The sequence below is a fragment of the Athene cunicularia genome (genome assembly GCF_003259725.1).
Source record: "Athene cunicularia isolate RWA chromosome 14 unlocalized genomic scaffold, athCun1 chr14_part1, whole genome shotgun sequence".
Taxonomy (NCBI): Eukaryota; Metazoa; Chordata; class Aves; order Strigiformes; family Strigidae; genus Athene; species Athene cunicularia.
In genome coordinates this window covers 14515852-14522432 of record NW_020799118.1, presented here as the reverse complement: position 1 = coordinate 14522432, position 6581 = coordinate 14515852, and the positions used below count along the sequence as shown (strand labels likewise).

General features: G+C 49.1%; 1 protein-coding gene across 2 annotated transcripts in view; it reads right to left on the bottom strand.

Moving 5' to 3' along the window:
• Positions 1-5587, bottom strand: part of TRAF7 (TNF receptor associated factor 7) — a 32784-nt gene extending 27197 nt beyond the window's left edge. For both annotated transcript variants that reach the window (XM_026858805.1, XM_026858808.1), the window contains exon 1: positions 5502-5587. The gene's annotated coding sequence lies outside the window, so the exon portion shown is untranslated. The remainder of the gene's footprint in view (positions 1-5501) is intronic.
• Positions 5588-6581: the final 994 nt, after the last annotated feature.

The following is a 6581-nucleotide window of genomic DNA, read 5'->3' as shown; positions in this document are numbered from 1 at the left end:
CAATAGATTTTAAAAAAAAAAAAAAAAAAAAAAAAAAAAAAAGAGGGGGAAAAAATCTACCCTGGAAAAAGGAAGCTGTGGGGACCTGCTATTTGCTAAATAACACAGCTGATAGTAACCAGATGCAAGGGAGGGGAAGGGCTGTTTCAGCATTTGTACACCACAGGGATCAACTCAGGCTTCTGAGATTCAACAAAACGTCTTAAAATTCTTACCTGAGTAATTCAATCAAGGAAAAGCCCAACCACCAGCAGTTGCAGAGGCAGCTGGGGAAAGCTGTGCTCTCTCCCCACAGCAGGGGCCAAGAGGATCAGCAATGGAGCTGCTTTCTGCTGGCTGTTCCACACTGCTGCCAACCCCACCACAGCACCCCAAAGCAGGGAGGGGAATCACCTCTGGGACCAGTGGTCCGGATCATCCTCTGGCCAAGTGGAAGAGTTTGCCCACAAGAGGGGTCTGGTGGGACTGGCACAGGTCCCCTCAAGGGTCTCCCTTCCCCTTAGCCCCCAGAGCGCACACACCCCCTTGGCTATTCCCAATACTCCGCAAAAAATCCTTACAATCAACCTCAAGATCAAGGCTGAGGCTCTGAGTGGGGATGCAGCATGGAGGCGAAGGGAGAGCAGAATATCCTGGTCCTTCACAAACATCATGTAACCTGCCCAGTCCTGATTAGGAGCCAGCTCCTAATGTGGGACCCACACTCTCACAGGCACAACAGCACTGCTGGGGTTCGTGCTCCAGCTGCTCTCCAGGGCGAGACACGGGCACGGCACTGGATCCCGCTGGTGAAGGGCGTCAGTGCCGAGGAGTGGCTGGCAGACGCGATGCCCCATGCTGCACCAACTCTCTTTGCCAAGAAACCTGCCAGTGTCTCTGCCTTGCACAATCAACCGCCCATAAAGCTCAGCGACATGTCCTACATCTGCTTTGTTCTTTTTCCCCCCTCCTTTCAGTTCATTGAAGCTGTCTCTAAGGTTATTTACCCCCCAGGAAACTGTTGGGCTGGCAAAATCGTAGACAGCAGGAGTGTTTGCTGGAGAGTGAGGCCAACGCATGCAGCCGGCCTCATGAGAAAGGCAGGCATGGTGTTATCCTGCTCCGTCCGGGAACAGCCGCCCTGTGACGTGAATTTCCTTATTTCACAGCCTGGGTATTTACGGAATAAAACACAAGCTTCTGTTCCTCTTACAACACCACAGCCAGAACGAGAAGGTTACACATCCTTGAGAGTATTGGCACATCAGCAGGGAAGTACTCTTACAAAAATCTAAAATGCACCCCGCTGCTCCCACAGCCCAGCCCAGCCGGACAAGGGCAGGGCAAGCAGGCACTGAGATCAAGGGGTGAGGGTTTGTGGTCTACACCCCCTTTCTCGGCTGCATCACAAGCTCTCACACAGCCGGGGCTCTGCTGGAGCGTGTAATGGGCTAGTAACTCCAGTCCAGTTTGGGCAGGCCCTGTCTACTTTGTCCTTCTGCAGTAGCAAGGTGTTGCCCTCACTTCTCCTGAATGATTCTCAGTAGCCCACAGCAACCTGCAAAGGAATGCCTCAGACCAAAGCACAGATGAGACAAGATTCAGGAGCTCAAATGCTAACTCAAGAGACAACCACGGGACAGTCACGCTGGCTTTCTTGGTCAGCATATCTGGTGCAAAATAGCACTCATAAGTGCTTGTAAACCACATTAACTGGGCTTAACTAACATGGTGACATGGACTACCAGCATCTAGTCTGACTTGTAAAACATGGGCTGTAAAATGTGCGTGAGCTGCAGCAGAACACACAGACAGACACCTCAGGGCAGTCACCGGACAGGAGGTTGGAGCTCAGTGTCACTCCTCAAGTGAGAGGAGACTACGCAAGGGTTCCCCCAAGAACCACTGCTGGATAAGCTTTTTCAAGGTCATAGGTGAAGATGTTGCATGAAGAGCGACCAGTGAAATTACCAAGTTTGCACATGACACTAAGCTCTTCTGAGTAGGCAAATACCATGTTGATGGTAAGAAACTCATAAAGAACCCCCCAAAAAATGAGAGGACAAAAGGCTGCAGATGAGCTTTTATGGAGATAAATGTCAAGCAATGCATCTAGGGAAAAATAATGAAAGCAGGCGTATGCAATGCTCAGCTCTGACTTGGCAGCAACAACTCAGGAAAGAGACGCTGGAGTCTCCGTGGTCCCCAAGCTGCAATTCGCAGCCCAGAGGACAACAGGAGACAAACAGGCCAAGGGAATGCAAGCAGCATCACAAAAGCAGTGGAGAACAACCGCGAGGATGTCACCTGGGTGCTACGTAAAACCTGTGTACTTGTCTCCTGAGCGCTGTAACAGTTCTGGTCTTTGCTTCAGAAGAAAAGCAAGTGTCGTTAGAGAAACTTCAGGGAATGACAAATAAAATGATCAGTGGGATGTACCCTGAAACCAACTGCTCTGAGCGGTGGGAAAATGAAGGACAAATGGATGGTAGAAGCAGTTGGGTTCATGTGCTCTCCATGTTCGTAACTGCTGAAGACAGTTGGGTAGGAGTTGGGTAGAGTAACACTCTGACCTGGCATTTCTTACACTCTTCATGTGACCACTCTAAGGCCCAGCACATATACCGAGATGGGCAGTCAGTGCTGGAACATAAAACGTGATCAGAAGTTCAGCCTTCTTGACAGAGCAACTTCCACCTGGTGGGGCTTTGGCTCTGTGGAACTGAGTCTTTTTATTGTTTACAAGTTTTTGTATTGCTCTTCAATGTCACAGTAACTTTTCTGAGCTATTTAAACTGAGACCATAATTGTACTGAGCTGTCATCAATAAAAATAAAAGTGACATTTTTAATTGCTACTTTTACCAGCGCTTCAATTGACTGCAGAGCTGAGAGAGCACATTCAACAGCTGTTTGAACACTGTCATTCCTTTTGTGCAAATGCAGTTCAGAAAGGGAAATAGTTTTCTATTAGATGCTTTTCCTAAAGGGTAATGAGTCCTTGGGATAGAAAAACTTTTTGCAATACTTCATGTTGAAACCTGAAGCAGTAACTTTCAAATGTGCCTGTAACTGGATCAAAAGTGATTGCTCTGGTGGAACAAAGCATCTCATTTTTCCCCAAAATCTAAAATCAAGTTAAAAGTTAGAACAAAGGCCAATGTTCAATGCTGTTTCCATGTCACAAAAGCTACACTTGAAGCTTCACTTCCATTTTAGGAGACCTGGAAGCATCCATCTACCACATCATTTTTCTTATGCATAAGGGCCGCAGACCAGGGTTCAGTAGCGGCCAACCTCTGCAACCTCTGCGTCTCGGCTCAGTACCTACCTGGTTGCTGCTGGGGTGGCCAGGCTGGCAGAAACAGGCACGTTCAGAGCTCTTCCACACACAGACCTTAATCAAAAGGTGCTTTAAAAATTAGCCCTACCATTAGCGCTGCATGCTGTTCCTTTCACAGCTTCTGATCTTCCCCACATCCTCACTCAAAGAACAAATCCATTCAGGGACCGTCACATTTAAACTGTGGATTTGTTTAAGAAAAAAGAAAAAAAAAAGCCCAACCAAGCCCTCAAACCAACAACCTCCTACCCCTCCAAGACAAAACCTCAGTCCTGCTGCTGTTTCTTGAGAGGGAACAGCCACATTCTCTGTGCAAGGCAGATCATGATATATCACGCATGCCTCAAAAGCTAATAGTCACCTGCACAAATCCCACCAGAACTGGTGCTAACTGGTGTTCCTCAGTCTTGCTCGACAGAGGGAAGAAAGCAGGGTCCTGCAGGGTGGCTGGGGCTCTGCTGCTGGTTTCCCTGCTGCAATCTGGCCTGCAGGAATGCGGTAGAAAGATGGGCTTGCACCTCATTTAACAAACCTCTGAGACATGCTAGGTCAGCAGCAAAGCCAGGATTATGGACAGATTCAGCCTCTGTCCTGGCAGGACAGTACACAAGGAAGCAAAGCCTCTGTGTGGAAGCTTCAGTCCTGGTTGATCAGTTCAGCAGCAGCACAAGCTCATGCAGAAAACCCCCGTACAAACAGATCCCCAGCTCCCTTGCACACCTCTCACCTCCACCCCGCACAGCGCCCACATGAGCACTTCAAGGCTCTGACCGAGAGACTTGCCCGTTAAAACCAGAAACTAAGCTATCCTCCGCCATCCGAGTCCCACCCTTGGCTGGTAATTACCAAACTTCAAAAGCCATCTCTCAGCTGTCCTGGGAAAGGAGTTAAACACTAATAAATGTACTAAGTTTTTAGCAGTCGCTGCACCCCATGTCCCCCAGGGAGCCGGAGGAACCTGCTGCACCCTCCTTGCCTGGAGCCACCCTGCTAGACCCAAGGCAATCAGTTTCCTCTCTACTTCTTCTCAGTTACTGTGCAGTCACGGAGGGCTTTTCAAACTGCTTTGCCTTATGGGTGGTTGCACTTCTCTGGAAAGGTTCAACCACTCCTACCACATTATGGGTTTCTTCTAGATTAAAGTCCTAAGAAATCTGAGCCCATAATCATTACTCAAAGTGCACAAAGTATCACTTCCACCCCCTGTTCCTCCCCTCCCCAACATCCCCCAAAGCTTTGAAACTTCGTGCCATGCTCTTGCTTGCCCTCTGGGTGCAATTAGACCACTTTAAAGATCTATCTGAAATGCTACAGCTCCTTCACACACACTAAAAAGAAATTCCAGTAAATTTCAGTCACCTGCTCTTTTTTTTTTTTTGTACAGTTTCCTTGGACTTTGCCACCGAGAACAAGCAGAAGAGCACGATGTAAGAGAGCTACACCCACTGCTAGAGAATGTTAACCAGCGACTGAGAAAGGGAGAAACCCGTAGTGCTTTCTAGGTTGCACGTGAGCTGGGCAAAACACAATCAAACTAGTGATGTCCTGCCCTTTGATAAACAAGCACTGCATCCTCGGGTCCAAAAGAGATGAGGGGGTGTGGACACATCCACCGTGGCAAATCTACCAACAGCTTTCGGACAGAGGCACCATTCAGTGTCCCACCACCACCTAACGCCACGCTAGGAAAGCTGTATTTAAATTACTCCCCCAACATACCATTAGCAGCTGTGCTGTAGCCACGATGGCTTAGGATGCAAGGGAGAGGCAGCGAGAAAACGCCTCCTCTCACAAACTTGGCTTCTCTGCTCACAACTTTGCTTAAAGAATATCGAGGATTTCCCATTTCTGAAACCACCAGAAACAACCTCAGAAAACACTTGCTGGGTTGCTGCACAGTCATGCCTGACACGTCCTTGCAAGGGTCACTCGGAAGGATCACCAAATCAGCACAATACAGCTCCAGCTCGGCGGACAGGCGACAGGTACCCACGTCTGAACTGGTGTTGGATTTCAGGTACCTCCCGCTTCTTCACTAAGATCCAGACACAGGGATGAAAATAGTTCCTCCCTCACTACTGTCCACGACCGCTACAGCACAGCAGCCTCCCGGGGAACACTGCGACACAGACCTGACACCCAGCACCCAGGGCAAACACTGTACCCTGGAGGAAACTCACCACCGGCCATCCAAGCTGGCATGGAGCGGCAAATCATGACCAAGTTCCTAAGCTTTGGGCAGACTTTTCCTCGGTCAAAACGTCTCTTCTGCTATCTGTGTGCGTGTATGTGTGTATCGCTCTTAAGTGATGTAAACAGAAAGGCATGCAGAGCAGTGGGCGATATGTAAATTCAGCTGGAAAATCCCACAGCTCAGCCAATCTCTGCTGTGCTGCCTTGCAGCTTTGCCCTGGCTGCTCTGTGAAGAGGTTTAGTCTAGTCCAGAAAAAACAACCACCCTCTTAGCACACATGGATTTATTCCTCTGATTGGAGAAATCTCCAGGGACAGGACAGTCCATCGCTCACTTTAAAGAGAGTTTGAGTTTCTCACCCTCTCTAGCTAGTTCCAAACTATTCATAATACCGAAGATCAAGCAGCCTAACAAATAGCAACATAGTCTTTGCTTGTAGAGACAATCCAGGGAAATCCAGTTAACTAAAAATTACCACAGAAAGGCAGAGCTGGTGAGCAGGGCTCACCTGAAAGACATGCACTGATGGTGGGGGGACTTCTACTGCTGGGACACCCACCCCACGCAGAACAAGGTGCTCCCACAGCTCTGAGGCTCTCCAAGGAGCAGGCGCTGCAGGGAGAGCTCTCACCCGGCACCCGATACACCTGCAGTTTTCACACCTCATTAAAAACAGCAAGGTAACTCTGCTGAAGCTCTGAACGCAGGCTGCACTAAGGGCAGAGAGGGAGCAGTCTGTAAGGGGGTACATTGGGGTTCTGCTGCCCTGGACTCCTGGGGGAGATGATGAGCTTGAAGGAAGGGTGACATGTACACCTGTGAGCAACCACCAGCCTCCACATTTCCCAACCCAAGGGCAAGGGAATGTGCTAGTGCGTGCCTCCTCATGCCCAAGAGTACAGCCAGGGAAAGGGATGATGAGGGGAAAAACTCTGACAGACTGAACTTGTCCATGCAATCTGAGTATTCAGTGAAACCAGAATGAATTTTCTCTCAAATGCCTTTCTCCTGGCACAGTTGGGCTTGGCTGAGACAACCTGAGAAGCAGGTATGATCATACTTCCAA